At 40.4% G+C, this 16,210-nt stretch overlaps 1 non-coding gene across 1 annotated transcript; it reads right to left on the bottom strand.

The window, feature by feature from the left end:
• Positions 1 to 1,433: 1,433 nt before the first annotated feature.
• On the bottom strand, positions 1,434 to 1,552 carry LOC145401808 (5S ribosomal RNA). The gene has a single exon (XR_013897664.1). It is a non-coding gene; the product is annotated as a 5S ribosomal RNA (ribosomal RNA).
• Positions 1,553 to 16,210: the final 14,658 nt, after the last annotated feature.

Below are 16,210 nucleotides of genomic sequence, written 5' to 3'. Positions count from 1 at the left end.
GCACTGTAGAAGGATGACTGACTTGACCTGATTCAGTGAGAAATGGATCAGATAAAAGACTGGGCTTTCTGTCTCTGCCAAATTTCATTGGGTGTCTTTGAGGGGTAGAGTAAATGTACTTCCATGGTTAAAGTTTTCTCATTTTTTTTAAATCCTAACATCTATCCTGCCTGTACCGCTGAAATTCGTTTGGTATTGTTATAGATGCAAGGAGTTTACCGACAACTCATGCATTTTTTTTTATGTGCAATATGTATGTAAGCATTAAACTAAGCTATGAATGTCACTGTTGTCCAACTGTCATCCCCGAGAGCCATAGCTAAGTATTTAGTCTTACAAAAGAAAACATTAGAAACAGTTATTTCAATCACACACACCACAAAACCAGCCAGGAGACAGGACGTGTGTACTGGGTAAACCCATGGTCCTGTCCTCCCCCCCTAACCGTTTTTTAAGCAGCCCATACCCCACTGACTGGGCTAACGTATGGCCCGGTCTGCATTATAGGTGCAAGGAATCTTTGAACGAACGAACGAACGAATGATTATTTCAATAGAAAGTATTAAGTCACATGAAATTCTTCACTGATTTAGCATTCCATTGTAATGGCGCTGATAAGGCGAAAAATATAAATGTATATGTAAAGAGTTCTTTTCTTTCTGTTGCCTGTAGCGTTTCAGCTGTCTTAGCCGAACATATTCATGTTTCAGAGAAGGAGGCTGTCGGAGCTAATGAACTGGCTTCCACGACACTGATGGGCAAGGTAGTCCGCCATAGAACACAGACGGTAACGTCGGATCCAGCGGTAGACGGTGGAGAGACTGGCACCAGTCTGGAACGCTATGTCCATCGCTGAGGCGCCGTGCAGCCACAACCACATAATCCTGGTGCGGTAACACAACGTAGCAGAACGGCGTCTATCCAGTCGCCTCTCCATCTTCTCCCTGTTTGGCAAGATGATCATGGGGAGAATATTATTTGTACGGGTTTGCAGTTTTAAGTAAGATGATCACCTGTGGATGATTATAGTATGCAGGTCTGGTTTCGTTCATGAATACTTAGAGATATTACATGTGACAGAATTTCACTGCTACTCATCCATTGAGCTGGCACTACATCTATCGATCTTGAAAGTATTAAAAGATTATAATTTACATCCATCCTAATGGCTATATCCTCCCAACAGTTTATATAATTTTGATCTGACACTTCTTAATCCATAACCAAATCATAACTCCTAAAAACCATTTTTACCAGGTACCCCGTAAATTTTTTTTCATGATTATCTAGCTTACTGTATGGTATAGCAGCTAACTTATTCATTCATTCATTGCCAGACGCCATGTATCCCAAACGGGGTGGCCAAGCTTTGAGTTAATTGTTTTATAGGGAGGGGCACTAATCCTCCACCAACCCTACTTGACACGTAGGGATGCCAACAGCATCTGGTGTTCCCAGGCGGTCACCCATCCAAGTACTAACCAGACCCAACGTTGCTTAACTTCGCTGATCGGACGGGAAGCGGTGTACTCAACGTGGTATGGCCGTTGGCTAGCTAACTTAGTATCTAGAGAAAATAACACGGGAAAAGTATTGTAGCAGCTTACACTGTATGTGAGTATGGCTGACATGACAGACGATAGGTAAGGCAAAAAGCCCGTTACAGGTGTGGCGGTAATGCAGGTGGAAGCACACTGTACCTGCAGATTATAGATCCTGAGTTTGATTCCCGGGACATCCATCAACCATCGCCCAGTTTATCTTTACTCCAACCTGTTATTACCTAAAACTAAAATAGAGACTGGAATTCAACATATGCATATAATAAGCTGCAGGAGAACTGAGTTACGAACAGTTCACTGTCTGCCCTGTTTACCCTCGTGTATTCATTTTAAACATTAATCCAAACCTTCTGCCTCTATAGATTGGTCTTAGGCTAGCTTAACACCCTGTCTTTGACGAGGATGCGCTATACTACTTATCATCGTCATTACCATTCCTGTGCATAGTATTGTTTTTTATATTGACATTCGTATGTTTCACTCTTTACCTTATCAACCGAAGGAAGTATTACTTTTTTTTTTTTTTTTTTTTTTTTTTGATGACCATATATCGCTTCGGAAAGATTTTTTCAGATTAGAAGGTTTAAAGCTTTCATCAACACAATAACTACTAAGAGACCCTTGACAGTTTTAAATTTAATCGTCTGGTGGTTGCCAGATAAACATGAATAGAATATGTCATCACACTGAAGCAAATAATTCCATCAATCTGATAGTGTATTATCGATATACAGTATCTCAAGTGTTTCTGGAACAGCTCAGTGTGCTGGTGTGGACAAGAATTAAGCTGTGGGAATAGTCAATAATTAGATGGTGCAGGAGAGACATCCACAGCACTGGCTGACCCCACCTTGTAACACACTGGAAATCGCCCGACGGGGTGGAAGAGGAATGTTGCATATAGACCACTCTTTTCTTTAATTCACCAGACAAAGGTATTCACATTAGGAAATGTCTATTATACCAAAAGGATTAATGAAATTTATGCCTATTTTCCCCAGCAGAAAATGGTCTTCTAAGAGAAATTAATCCCATGAGGTTTGCAAAGACAAGCTATAAAAGAGGTTACCATGGTGAAAGACGACACTAGCTCTATTTATAGCCTGAAAAGCTTCCATGGTAATGCTGGGGAGGGACACTTTCACTGGTGGCATCGATGTAACCGAGCGGCTTAATTGCCTGTCTGTATAATCGGTCCTCAATTACTTCCCTGTCCCCCGAGAGGAGGAGGATGGACAGCAGTAGAAGGGCAAATTAAGTCTGGAGTCCAACGGGGGCCATGTTTTAGATGAACCTGGGGCCCTAACAAGAATGATGGCAATGTTCGGTACTGATCGTTCATTGTTCAATTCGCTGAGCGAGGCGTAAGTATTGAAACATTTATTGTGGCGTGGACGTTATAATAAAAAGTAGAATGTTGTTTGATAACTTGGACGAACACACTAAATACTCAATAAATATCTGTCATCCACTACGGTACTACACAGTCCCTCAAGGAGCGTAGATGACCGTGGTTAGGCTGCGTAGTTCAGGCATTTAAGGTGACAGAGACCAGTTGGTCTTCCCCTGAGCGTCATTATTTGAACAGGAACCCCTAATATCCCCTCAGTGTAAATCCTTATGGCCCATATCCAGCTGGAGGGGCTTAAATCATTAGATCACCAGTCGTACATGTGGTTACATGTTACCGCCCAAAGTAGCTGATGGTTTCTTGTTGTACAAGAAACCATTCAGGTTGTCGTTCTGTGTAAGGTCACCAGAAAACAGCACTACGTTAAGTAAATGTATGGTGGGCTCCCAAACCTACAGTATTAGGTGCTGTTCCGTATTTTACTGTTTTCCTTTTCACTGAACAAATGCTTCCATAGCAACTTCATCCCGATCGTCAAAACTGAAGGTCCATCTAAGTGAAACTTAACACATAAGGCAGGTGACATCAGAGCAATACATGTAATTATTTTAGTCGTGTGACAAAATGGTAACTGCTGGATATTATAGGAATTCATCCTCCCCATCGTGTAATGTTTCCATGCGTCTCGAAGTGACTTAGTGTATGACTATTTATTTATTTATTTATTTATTTATTGAAGGAACAACTCTCCCAGGTTGTCACACTGCTGTTATTTTATTACTTTTAAAAAGATCGCTTCATTCCTCATACTCCTGAAGGTCCACGGACGTTCATCAAGCTGTTATTTGAGATCTAGATCAGCATTACATTGCTTAAATGATTATTTGGATCAAGTTAGAATGTCTGAAGGCGGCAAAATTTGTATTATTTGGATAAGATTAACGCATATATTTCGAGGACGTCCTTATCGTTTTTGTTCTACCTAACGTCGTTACACTAAGGGTATCTCGAAGAGAAGGAGACAACCACTTCAGCGCGAGGTAATCTCCTATACATCATTTTTGTTTCCAAGAAAGGCTACTGATCATCTAAGAAATGATCTCTGGTAGCGAAGAAGTCAGTGAAGGACTTCTCGGAAACAAAATAAAATCGGCCGGTGGTAACAAATGATCATTGGATGTCGAGGTTAGTGAAAGCTTCTATATTTTCCCGAAGCAGAAAAGCATTTCCAAATTGGAAAAAAAAATAATCATCTGCAAGCAGCATGAGTGTAATAAACTACTTTTGGTACAGTCAGTCTCGCATAAGCTCAATAAATTCACCTGATGGCAACAAGAACGAAAGAAAGCTTACGTCTTCAGGCTGATAGATATAATACTGATGCCTTTTTGAGGGGAAGATTTGGGGACAAAAGTTCACCAAATATTTCACTCCCAATTCCAGCTTTCCTCTGCTGGCCGCTGTTCCTAAGCTGAGAAAGGCTGGATATGTCTTCCTGCTCGTAGATGAATCACTCTCGTATGATGTGTCAGGGTGGAAAGTGACGGACACACCTTAAGCATAAAGCAGAAGCAGTTTAGTTCTAGTTTCCCTGATTTGTTACAGGATTTTTATGAATGGAGGACACCTGTAATCTAGCGTATGGACTTTTTAGAAATTTAATTCGTAAAAGCATTTATATCCATGACTAAGGCCATACTATAAAAACTAAACGCCAGTATTGCCGATTGTGAACGTCTGACGTTCCCGTGTTTCGTACGTAAATAAATTTCCTGTTCACGCCAGGCGTTCGTCACCTGGTTATGGCGTAAATAGTATTGGAATGTCACAGGAGAATAAACGCCACAAGAGACCCCCCTTTCGTGTAACAAATTTAAATATTCATAAATATGATAACCGGTTTATCCATTCATAAAAACTGAATAATCCAGGAATCAAATTTTCCCCAGCAGGCTAAAATATACGAGAAATACAAGGCTATTCAAAAGATTTTACAAGACTAAACGCTTCCGTAACGGATACGAGCAAACAAAAACTATGGTGGCGACGTGGCGCGTAATATTGAGTTAGGATACTAAATTATGCTTGCTAGTTTATTTCAGACTACCTGTGTACTTTCTGAATAGATTTTTGAAACGGTAACTGTTTGAAAGTTTGTGTGTTAGCCAGCTCAGTGCTTTAGTTAGCACATTTGATGGCAAGCCAGTAAGCTTCTGCCTCTTGTCCAACAACATCATTGTGTGACACTTCTTGCCTATGAAAAATCATGAATAAATGACGTGTAAGAAGTGCATATACAATATTATATTACTATCTATCTATCTATCTATTGCCAGACGCCTCAATCCCGTTTGGGTTGGCCACAAACAAATCGCCTCCAAGTCGCCCTGTCCCCTGCCATTTCACTGCCCTGCTCCCAACTCACACCCCTTTCTCATATACCTCTCCACCCCATCCCTCCATCTCATCCTCGGCCTCCCCCTCCCTCTTCCCCCCTCCACCTCACTCACATACACTCTCTTCGTCAGTCTTTCACCCTCCATCCTCCCCACATGGCCAAACCACCTCAGTGTGTTCCTCATAACGCTTCCTATCACATCTACATCCACACCACAACGCTCCTTTATATCCTCATTCGTCAGCCTGTCTCTCCATGTGACTCCACAGGCTCCTCTTAAATAACTCATTTCCACTGCTCTCACTCTTGACTTGTGTCCTTCCAACAACGTCCAAGCTTCACTTCCATACGTTACAGTTGGTATCACAATACTGTCATGTAGTAACTTTTTCACTTCCATGCTCACTTCCCAGTTTCTTATCACTGCTTTCAAAGAACCAGAAACCTTTCTTCCCTGCTGTACCCTTTCAAGCACTTCACCCTCCAAACCTCCATCCTTACTCATCACACTACCCAAGTACTTAAACGTACTCACATTTTCCAATTCCTCACCATCCATCCTCGCTGTACATTCACTGACTTCACCTCTCTCAAAGACCATCATTTTACTCCTCCCTACAATATTATATTACATGGCAGAAATTACACATATCAGAGTTTGGTCAGCGTTGGTAAATGGTTAGTTTGGTTTGTATTTTTTACCCGTTTTAGTGTTCCCTCACAGTTAAGTTTCAGAAATTGATAAAACACACACAAATTTTTCATCAGCACCGACAAGTATGTGCAATCACCTAAGTTTTTTCTTGAAGAATGTGATTCGTTTTTCCACCAAAATAAATTGATAAGCTGATGTAGTTAAGATAGTTGGGTAAGATTACCAGATACTGGTGTGCGTGAATAGGTTGGTTAGGATGTTGGCTGAAATATTGCCTGTTTCAATCAAGCACTCAGATTTGAGCATAGACGTGTTGGCTTTAAAGCAAAACTTGTTAGTAAATGCTGATTTTTTCATGCGTAAAAAAAAAAAAAAAAAAAAAACAGGCATCTTTCTATCCCAAGAGCTTCTCTTACAAGTAGCTACAGGCCTGAGGAAATGGCCTGTTCCATTCATATATAATATAAAAACTAGTTAATTGGATAGAAATGACAGTTACTGTAATGGAGGAGTAGATAGGTGTAGGAAAGTCATGGAATATTGGTTAGAGTGGATGGGTTATACAAAAGCATGAAAGGTGCAGGTAAGCAATGACTGACAAACAGGAAGTAATGAGATAAATATTTAGTGAAGGCGACAAACATCAAGCATATAACCAGAGTAGGAGAAACCTAGGAAAACAGAACAGTAAATAGTCTGAAAATATATAAAGCAGAACTGGATGAAAGTGCTATAGAAGTGGAATGATTTCTGGGAAACAAAAAGGAAAGCTTGTCTAGCAGACTGGGACAGAAATAATTACCGTAGCTAATGTATATACCATGTAACTTAGGAAATCATTGCATACTGCTTGAAGGGAAAGATAATGATAAAGAATGTGAATCTCAGAGTAGTATAATTACTGAGCTAAACTGGAAATTTACTAGTAACACCTCAAACAGGGAAGGTGACAATAATGTAGGGAAAAAACTATAGCTAGATATATAGAAATTGAAAGAACAACTGATACAGTACACACATCTTATAACCTATATTTTCCAATATGGTCTGCTGGTCATGGCTGGATGACAGGTGTGGAAAGAAGCAGCTGAAAAAGAATGGAGTGTTACTGCATCCCTCTTGTGTTGGTGCTGCAATGAATCATTCAACCAGCTTTGAAAGAAGTAAATTAGTCTCCATGATAAAAATAATTCTCCTGTAACTCTGTATTTACATTTTGCAATATAAATTTAGGAACACCTGATGTACTGCTGCATGAGTGAAGGTGCACATAACCTGGAGAAATGGCTGTGTAATTCATGACTCGTGAGCAGGCCAGGAACAACATGGAAATCTATGAAGAACGCAATAATACATTCGCTTTGCTCGCATGAAATCAAGTCTGGATAATCTTAATAATTATTTTCATGCAAATGACTGCAAAAGGAGGATAAATCATAATTCAGTCTAGGCTATGAATTTCACTGTATCTTGCTTGTAAATGCATCCTCTTTATGCGTTCTACCATCATTTGATACCAATTCTAGCACAAATATACTTATTTCGTACATAAAAATAACAGTTTAGAATGGGTTAGCGAAGTGTCTGGTTTATTAAACAGAAGCAACTTTCAAAATTTGCGCGCTTTTAGTGCTCAAGCAGCGCATTCTCGCCCAATTTAGCGACTGTCTTGGCATTCAAACGCCAGAACTGGGTTTCGCCAAAACTGACGATCCAGATTTTTTATAGTAAGGATGACTGATGCTCAGGAACGTCTGACGACTGAACGTCGCCGTTGGACCGCCTAAACTCTGGGTTTTTATAGTACGACCCTTCAGTACAACCCCCTCCTATCTGAGTGAAGCGACGAAACTGCTTGCAACATTCATTTCCAATTCCCAACATTGGATAAGGGGACTACTCTCGAGATCCTGTAAATCTCCTACGACACACGCCCTAACGCGTCACCTGGAAACTGGGCGCCAGTATCCATCAAGAATATAACAGTCAGATCTGGTATTATGGTATTCGTAAACCTATTTTTGTGGTGTATTTCCGGGTCATAGGGGAGGGCAGCGAACATAGTAATCCACATACACCAAGTGTGCCGTGCAGTTGACAGGATCGAACCTGTGAAGATACAGTCCCTCTCCCTGCGGGCTGCACTGTAGCTGAACCTCCCCATCCCCTAATATATCTGCTTTAGTATATTCCCTACTATCTTCAAGCCATTACACAGGATGCTTCACTACTCTGAGGTCCCAGACTAACCCCAATGTATCTGATATTAAAGAACGAATTTATATGAAACTCCGTCGTTATAACCTTCAGTCTATGCCAGTCACGTGTCATCTTCGAGAAACTCCCCAATTTTTGCACGCAAAGAAACATAAATCGGATGTGATATACTGCTCCATTACCAGCGAGGCATGGCATTAGTCACCCAACTGCAATAATTTAGTGATCATACCATACTCGATAACTGACCACATACTTCTAATATTGTTGATAACTAAAGATTTTCCCTGGCTGCGTGGCCCCCCTTAAGGGAAAAGGACTTAAAAAGGCATTATACATCTGATTAGCTGAGGAAACGTTTATGAGGGAGATTATTGCTATCCGAGTGGGTAAGTTGCACCGAAATTTTGCAAGTTTGGATCACCGTGTTAATAGTTTAATAATGTTTAAACGATGAAAAAGACAACTTTCAAAACTAAATATTAGGTTGTTCTAGGACCCCAGAATAGTGAATTGCAGTGTATTTAGCTTAAGAAGTATTTTTTTTTTTTACCAGGGGGAGCTTCAGGCTTCAGTAATCCCGTCAGTAGGTGTGGTTCTCCATTAGTTGAATAAAATAAAAGTAATGATTAAAAGAAAAAAAAAGAAACAGGTCATCCGGTGAATGGGCAGCCGAAAAGCATTATTCTTTCCTAATTTTATATACTGAAAAGACATTTTGATAAAGGTATAATGGGGGGGACCCTTTTATACTGAAGGCGTTAATTAAAGTTATATAACACCTCCATTTCAAGATGTCTCACTAGGCTTAATAAATGTGACTACAAGTAACAACAACACATGGGATACTTTCTTTTATTGCTGTAAAATACGATGGCATGCTTATTGTATAGACTTCCACATTCTTGTCACCTCTAGATGACTTGATTCAGCAATGATTTTTCCATAGCAGCGGTTGGAAACAATCTCTGTAAAATTCACCCACACTAAAATGACTTTTCAATGTTAAATAACTGCCAAATAATAGTACGAAAGAAATGATATGGGGGTCCTCAAAGCGAAGGGATTGTGTCACCTCTTACAACACTCGACCAATATGCAGCTGTCATTTATTTTTATTTTTTATCATTTACCCCTTCTGGCAGTATGAATTCAACATTAAGAACAAAATACAGGTGCACATTCCTCTCGAGAGAGTATGACATCATACTATACAATAGCATCTCTGCTTTCATGTATTGTTAGATTGTAACTTTTCCCACCATATTCACAGAAATTATTGTTGCTAAATGCACGTTCACATGCAAACAAATGAAGCTTCTTGTGATATCACTGTCTGTAATAATCAGTTAGCATGTCATCAGACACCAGTCCTGCGCGGTAATATTTTGACTGAGTATATGTTTTGAAATTAAATTCTTGCTGTCATCAGAGAAGTTCGTCCAATACAGGAAGGATCTCTGACTGGGAAGGTATTAATTTAGGCCCATGTCTAACAAACGCATTTCTAATGTCTTTCATAACTGAATAAAACCACCTCAAAATAGCAATAATGAAATACAGATGCCGTTCTCGTCTTAGGGGTTTGTGTGCTAATGCATAATTTCAATATCTAAGAAATAACAAGTGCTTTTCTGAGGGTATCACGTGTGGACCTATCGGTACTCACCCAATCAATAAAGGTGACCTATTCGGAGCGGCGGATGAGCTTGAAGTCTCTCCTGTGACACCCCTCCCCCTTATATACACAGTATAGCAAGCTGGCCCCTCCCCTCTTCATGACATCACACATACTGGCTTCCGTAAAACTAATGGAGCTTCACTGAACCACCACCTAAATTATCATCCCCTTACTTCTACCTCTCTCACTACCTCATCCATGCACTAGAGCAAATCAACTTGGATCCTATGTTCTCCTCCCTGTTCACCCACATACATGGCATATTCACCTGGTAGCTCGAGAGAGCTTTTTCTCACTTTCACCTTAGCCATATTAAAATAACTTCGTAGCCCCAACAGTGAGGCAGGCGGTGCGAGAGTCGGTTGAGAAGTGGCCTGCAGTTCTAGTGGGTCCACGTTCGAATCTTGGCTGAGGCAGGGACAGATTTAAGGATTTTAATTTCGTTAAGCCAGACTTTACTGATGTACCACAAAACCTGTTGATATGTCGTAAAAACACCACTATTAATAAAAAATGCACCATTCCTATATGACACAGCCCAAGTATTTTTTTTTATGCAAGGAAGAAGGAACCAAAGGCCACGAGCCCGCAAAAACTGTTCCTTCCAATAGGAGAACAAAATACAAGAGAGAGCCAAATTCAAGATCCGATCATTTCGAGATGCCTGGACACACTGCGTTTGAAAGACTGGAGATCATAGGAAGCAGGAAATACGACAGAGGGTGACAGTTCTTGAGTTGACCAGTTGCATAAATGAAGGACTGGGAGTAACCGTTAACTCTTGCATTACAGAGTTGGACAGAAAAGGGATGAAAGTTTGCTGCTTGACAGGTGACACGCACCCGTCGTCGAGGTGGAGGAATGCATGCAGACAGTTCAGAGGAGCAGCGACCATTGAAGTAGCGATAGAAAAGACATAAAGATGCAACAGTGCAGCGAAGAGACAGAGGTTGAAGGGAGCCAGAAAGACGGGAAGAGTTAATGAGACGAAAAGCCTTTGACTCCACCCTATTGAGAAGAGCTGTATGTGGAGAACCACCCCGCACATGCGAGTTGTACTCCACACAGGGGCGGATAAAACCCGTGTGTTGAATCAACAATTGTGCAGGGGTAAAAAAGGAACGGAGTCGGCTTAGCACACCTAATCTCTTGGAAGCAGATTTTGCAAGAGATGTAATATGATCTTTCCGAGATAAGTCCCGAATGAATGAAACCCCAAGCATGTTCAGGGATGATGCACGATTAAGCTGAGTGTTATTAAACATTAGTGGGTACACCTGTGGAAGATTTTGTTGAGTTGATAGATGTAAGAACTAAGTATTTGATGCATTAAAAACAAAAAGATTATTTTTACCCCAGTCAGAGATACGAGCCAAGTCAGACCTTTGGTGTGCCATAGCCTCATCCCTTGCTTGTTGATGTAACTGCTGAGATGAACATTGCGGGAACTGAATGGAAAGGTGAAGGGTGGTGTCATCAGCGTACGAGTGGATAGGGTTAGATGTACAGCTTAGAAGGTCACTGATAAATAAAAGGAAGAGAGATGGTGATAGGACACAGCCCTGAGAAACACCACTGTTGATAGATCTAGGAGAATAACAATGGCCGTCTACAACAGCGACTATAGAACGACCAGAAAGGAAGCTATAGATGAAGGCACAGGTAGAAGGATAGAAACCGTAGGATGGTAGTTTGGACATTAAAGATTTATGCCAGACTCGATCGAAAGCCTTTGAGATGTCAAGTGCAATGGCAAAGCTTTCGCCAAAGTTCCGAAAGGAGGATGACCAGGAGTCTGAAAGGTAGGTGAGAAGATCGCCAGTGGAGCGTCCCTGACGGAACCCATACTGATGATTAGAAAGAAGGTTGTGATAGGAAAGATGCTTTAAAATTTTTCTATTAAGAATTGATTCGAAAACTTTTGAGACACAGGATGTTAATGCAATTGGATGATAGTTAGAGGGTTCGCAATGGTCACCCTTCTTTGGGGCTGGCTGAATGAGAGTGCCGAAATGTAGACATGTGGAGATGAAGTAGGTAAGATGACTGCTAAGCCTCAGGGGACGATGTGTTAAGCCTGTGACCAGAACCGGACACATTAAATAAAAATGTCACCAAAAGATGGGCAGAGAGACACCAGATGACAAAACTATCATCCTAATTATCAAAGGTGTTTGATCAACTTAGAGTAGGGGTCCGGCACAGGCCAAGTTCGATTCGAACGAGCCTTTATCCTGTTATACATGTATGAGAGAAAACGGATTTTGTGTTTAGCCTATAATGGGTTAAAATAACAAACAGATTTTAGGAAATTTAATGTATTTCCTTGTAAATTTTGTCATTCTGGTTAATATTTAATATAACTACATATGAAAGATTTTATTCGATTTATGAGCAAACCTGGACAGTGACGGCAATATGGCGTTTATCTCTAATGCCTTCACAACCAGACTTCTCTCGTATATCGAATTTACTCATCCAGTGGTGTCAAATTAGTAGTGCCACATCCTCATCCCATGAAGAATGAGGCAATTATGCACCTAATTTTTGCTTCTGTATGATTTCTGATTGCGGTAAAAAAAAAAAAAAAAATGTTGATTTTAGTGCATCAGAAACTCTGTTTCTGCATCTTTCGACTTGACAAATTCTTCAACAGGACTATCGATTAACATTGAACAATATACGGCTTTCATTGTCTCTTATTATCCTTGGGGTTTCTTTCTCTCGAGACCTGTCACAGAAAGATCGTAATACCACCCTGAAAAATCTGCTTCCACATGTCTATTTTTTCCCATGGATATGTTTTTCCAATAGACCCATTTTTTCCCATGGAGCTGTTTTTCCACATGGACCTATTAGTCTTCCAGAACTTATTTTCCATTCTGGACCAGTTTTCCACCATGGATATGTCTTGTCTCCAATGACCTTACCCGGAATGCTGCAACACAAGTCCAGAGAGTGAGTTTTAGATATCTTGAAAGATGACCGAGTACTATAGAATGATTTTAAGACCGAGTGCTATAGACTGATATTAAATTGTCAATCGTATACTAAGGCTTAAATGTAGTTCTAGTTTTGTAGGAAACGTCCCCAGTTATTATGAAGTGTTTTGGTTCCTAACACGCTCGTCCATGACTTTTCGTTTTGAAGTTGAGACTGATAAAGAAACATAGTAGAACAGACCTGATATTTTGCGACTCTAGTTCGCGGCTACAATGAAATTAGCAGAACACTATGAGTTGTTTTGCATTTTAAATGCTAAGGTTTTTCTATACTCATAAAGTTGGGTTTTGCAATTTTTTTTTCACGTTTTCCTAAGCCTTATGTACCCGTACATGACGTCATTGGAACCTAGGTCATCCCTACAAATTATGTGCTACCGATATACATGCATATACTTAACATCTTACTTCTCTATGACGAGAGGATGTTGAAATACTGGAGAAATCATTTTAGTTAGCAGTCCACAACGGGTACGTTTCAGATTAAATAAAAACTGAGCTCATTTCACTTTCGAATTCAAGCAAAAAAAATCAACAGGAAATAATGCTCGAAGTTACACTGGATTTCGAAAAATTTCTGAACCTTAACTCATCCCCCCCGCTCCCAGAAAACAACTACGTTTTCATATTTTCAGTGTAAATTTCAAATTCCGTTTATTTTTACGTCCACACACAAGCACTAAAATTTGTTCAGGGGTCTCCGCTGTGTGGTTAACCATGTGAAAATGTGTGTTTCATTGTGTACATGAAGAGAGAGAGAGAGAGAGAGAGAGAGAGAGAGAGAGAGAATGAAAGAGGAGTTTTTAATAGACGAGATTATATACTTTACAAATTTATCTCATATGATTAGTTTTTTATTCATGCCACTGCATCAGATTGTTTTATTCAACAAGGCGATACCTGCTGTAGTGAAAGGAATTAATGAAGGTTTATATTTCAAACATAGGCAACGCTACACTGTTGCAACCCTCCATCTGACCAACCACATACCCCTCCCTCCCTGCACACCTAACCAAGCGCATAACGGCCCTCACCCCCAAAAACTTTTCTTATAGAGGTGGGCGTAAGGAGAACGCCTTGAGGACACATAACCTGGGCCCTTCAGATTCCTTGCACAGGCCGCATTGAAATCCCTGGAAAAAAAATACTTTTTTCACTGTAAAAAAAAAAAAAAAAAAAATTAAGATGCAGCACTCTACGAGTACCTATCAAAAGGCACCAGCTCACTATAAGACACTTAAGCATGTGAAATTTCATGACTCTATAGTGAATACTTTGTGAAGTCTGGCCTGGAAATTAAATCTCCACGCTCAGCCAGTCACCCTGATGCCCAACTTTACGGACGGATACCTATTGATCCCATTGATAACATCCTACTCTGACTTTGTCCGGTGGAGGGTAAAAAGCTTCTATAAACCCCACCCCCCAAAAAACAAACAAACACTAATCACCATAATGGAATTGTTAAAGCAAGGGCATCCAGTCTAAAGGAAACATAATCATATGTGGTTTACCAGACTATAATGATAACCCAAATTCTCACAAGCAAAGGAGACTCCCAAGCATTCTTTCGGACACTTTAATATTTTCAGCTATGATAACCAAACAATCTATGTCTATCTCAAAAGGGATATGAATGGCATAAGAATAACCAAAAAGTGCTAGACAGCCTCCATTGTTGACGAAAATGTGAACTATGGTCAGACTCAAATATGAAGTCCGTTTGGGTGGGGCCCGCGCGGGGATTTCCCTCTCTACAGCTCTGCCAAACCTCCTCTCTCTCTCTCTCTCTCTCTCTCTCTCTCTCTCTCTCTCTCTCTCACTCTCTCTCTCTCTCTCTCTCTCTCTCTCTCAGTTGATTGAGAAAGTTTTAATATATTTATAAGTTTTGTTTTCTTCTATATTGTTTCGACCTTTTTTCCACACCACCACTGAGGTAAAAGTCTTGGCGCGTTTTTTTTTATAGAGGTTTCCCCAGCAGGCATAAGTCCTCTCTCTGATCTTTCTTCTAAAAAATACTTGTTCACATTGTAAATAAGTACTTTCTCCCTACTGTGGAGCACAGGAGAGCGAGTCGGAGTAGCTGCCATCGTGGGTGGGGATCAGAGAGGAAGTGACCGGTCACCTGTAGTCTGAGGTGGGTGTCCTTGACCTCTGGCAACGTCGGAAAGCGACATTGTCACGTGGTGTGGAATTTATACAAATTATTGCTATTATCCTAAAAAGCGACACATTCGTAGCACTATATAGCCTTATTTAATATATTTAATAAGTACAGAATATTTAATATACAATTTCAAATAGTAAATAGCTGACATATGACAGAGAGAGAGATAGGTACTGGGGTTGATGCAGCAGAGCTGTAGAGAGGGAAATCCCCTCTCGGGCCCCACCCAAACGGACTTCATATTTGAGTCTGACCATAGTACCCGTCACCATCGTCACAAGCTTACATAAATTTTATTTTCGAAGTGAGGTGTCCCGTAAATGTACTTTTACTCATTCAGAACGATTACCAGTCTGATACTTGTCACGAATCAGTTCGCGACATTTCCGTTTTGTGAGATGCCACGAACTATTAGTGGAAAACTCACTGTGTATCGCTCAGTTAACCGTTTCTCTCTCCCTTTCGGAGTATACTTTTCAAAACATTCGTCACTTTCAAAAGTGACCGACTTCATGCACGTCACTAAGTGCGCTACTGAGCGATACAATTGTTTCTTTATCGTTCGCCTCTGCTTCCCTCAACCGTTAGCCACGCCTTGCGTCCTGCCCATACAATGTATTTGAATTCAGTCGCGTGTTTGTTGTGACAGAGAGAGGTCCTGTGCTCCAGAAGTGTGAGAGGTTAGCTAGCACCCAAGCTCCACTAGTACAGCTGCCCAGTCCTCCCATCCTTGAATTGGGTGATACACAACATTCATCGACTAGTATTTCCTTTTTGTATTATCCTAGTTTTAAGAGCTTAGTTAAGGTGTTTTTCCTAGGCGTAAGGATTTAGCTCTTGTGTGAGTGAGTGCGATCTCTTTATTTGAATTCATTTGAAGTGTAACGTTAAATTTATTTTTGTAATCAATAAATTTAACAGTTCTTTTTATTGAGCTTAATGTAAAGTAAACTCTTGTTTCATTTCTCCAGTTAAGCCTATTTCCCATATAGCTCCTAGCTTGCATAAACGTTTGCCTTCATAACTGGTACTTAGACCAGTCTTGTATTAAACTGAAAATCCGTTGTGCCTCCTAGGAGTTAAGCATCAGCAAGAACCTGATGTTATTATTATTAGTATTAGTTATTTATTGTCAGGGGTGAAGTAACTTTCTCCAGAGGCTAACAGTACAGTAAGT

This window comes from Coenobita brevimanus, chromosome 56 (genome assembly GCF_032717465.1).
Source record: "Coenobita brevimanus isolate Jiangsu-jjx chromosome 56, ASM3271746v2, whole genome shotgun sequence".
Lineage (NCBI taxonomy): Eukaryota > Metazoa > Arthropoda > Malacostraca > Decapoda > Coenobitidae > Coenobita > Coenobita brevimanus.
This window is presented reverse-complemented; position numbering and strand designations above follow the sequence as displayed.